The sequence below is a fragment of the Sinocyclocheilus anshuiensis genome, unplaced genomic scaffold (genome assembly GCF_001515605.1).
Source record: "Sinocyclocheilus anshuiensis isolate Anshui unplaced genomic scaffold, SAMN03320099.WGS_v1.1 scaffold708, whole genome shotgun sequence".
In the NCBI taxonomy this organism is placed as follows: Eukaryota; Metazoa; Chordata; class Actinopteri; order Cypriniformes; family Cyprinidae; genus Sinocyclocheilus; species Sinocyclocheilus anshuiensis.
In genome coordinates this window covers 2,176,437-2,177,921 of record NW_015555881.1, presented here as the reverse complement: position 1 = coordinate 2,177,921, position 1,485 = coordinate 2,176,437, and the positions used below count along the sequence as shown (strand labels likewise).

At 35.0% G+C, this 1,485-nt stretch overlaps 1 protein-coding gene across 1 annotated transcript in view; it reads left to right on the top strand.

Annotated features, from left to right (window-relative positions):
* LOC107675707 (SHC-transforming protein 3-like) overlaps positions 1-1,485 on the top strand; it is a 26,323-nt gene that overhangs the window by 20,475 nt on the left and 4,363 nt on the right. The gene's annotated exons all lie outside the window — the stretch shown is intronic.

Sequence of the window (1,485 nt, the reverse complement as noted above, 5' to 3'; positions counted from 1 at the left end):
TGTTATGCCCCTTACCATATTGTGATGCCGTGTCCCGGCCGGAGCGACGAGACAAAAACATGACAACCCATTATAAACGAGGCATTTGTAGCATCCAGTGGGGACATAGTTACGGATTATAATGACATACTGTCTTTTTACACATTGCGTTGCATCTCGCCTCGTAAACATAAAACCATGTCTGCATTTGTGATCGGAGAAATGACAAACAACAAGCGCTACTCTACACTGCTCAAAACTCGAATTTAATCATCAGTGGCAAATCCTTTAAATATAAAAAACGTACTTACAGTCTATGAGTCAGAACAGCCGGCATTGTAGTCTACTCTACCAGGATCAGGAAACAGTCCTCCATAAAATGCGCTGCACACATCTGAATATTTGGGTTGAACTGTTCTGGAACAGTGTTGTAAATACAACTTAACCACTGATTTCTAGTTGTGTCCTCTTTTGGAAGACCAAACAAAGTAGTAGTAGCGTGAAGTTGATGTATTTCCTCAGTGACCAGCACGGATCAGCTCCAGGCATGACGAAGCAGATATCGTCCTCTTTTGGAAGACCAAACAAAGTTTCGCTTTCACAACGAAACACACAGCGTCTTCACGACATGGCGGCGGCAACAACAATACTACAGCGAGAATAAAAGTTACGCCTTCTTTCTTTGCGTGAACATTTGGGCGGCGTTATGCAAATCTTCCCACATAGTGACGTAGACATGTGGGGGCGTGTTAGAACGAGCCGTTTTAGGTAGGCGTGGCTGACTCTTAACTTTTATAAAGAATATCTCTTTGGATTTGAGACTTTAGTCTTTGCAACTTTACAGATCTTCTTTATGCACCAAGAGCTTGTAACACTCCAAAGAGAAAGGAAACATTGAAATCGCATCATATGACCCCTTTAATGGATAAATCATATGAAAACATGTTCATCACAGTTCACCCTAAAATGTAAAGAAAGAAATGTAATTACATTTTATTTTACATGAAGAAAGTCTTCATTTTCTTTATGCAAAATAACATTTCTTAATATATTTCTTTCAATTTTAGCACCTTTAAGATTTTTCCTCCTGTGACATTATTATTATTATTATTATTGTTATTATTATTAATATTTTAATGACAATAAACATATTTCCACTATCAAGATCTCGTTACCATAATGCAGGGTTTCCCAAATGTGGGTTCAGAAAAGAACCGCAGGTGGTTGGTGAATTGATGAAAAGTTAATCATTAAATCATAAAAAGGTCAAATGAAAGTAAATATTTAATTTTAAATTATATTAAATATTTATTTTCATTTGACCTTTTTATTATTTAATTATTAACTTTTCATCAATTCACCAACCACCTGAAATAAATTAATTTAAAACACTTACTAAAAACGATTAAATATTTTATTTGGTTAATCAACAGAGGACTGTGAAACATGCAGATATATTGTTAAATAATTAAATTTATTTATGTATTTTAGGTCAGAGGGATTTGG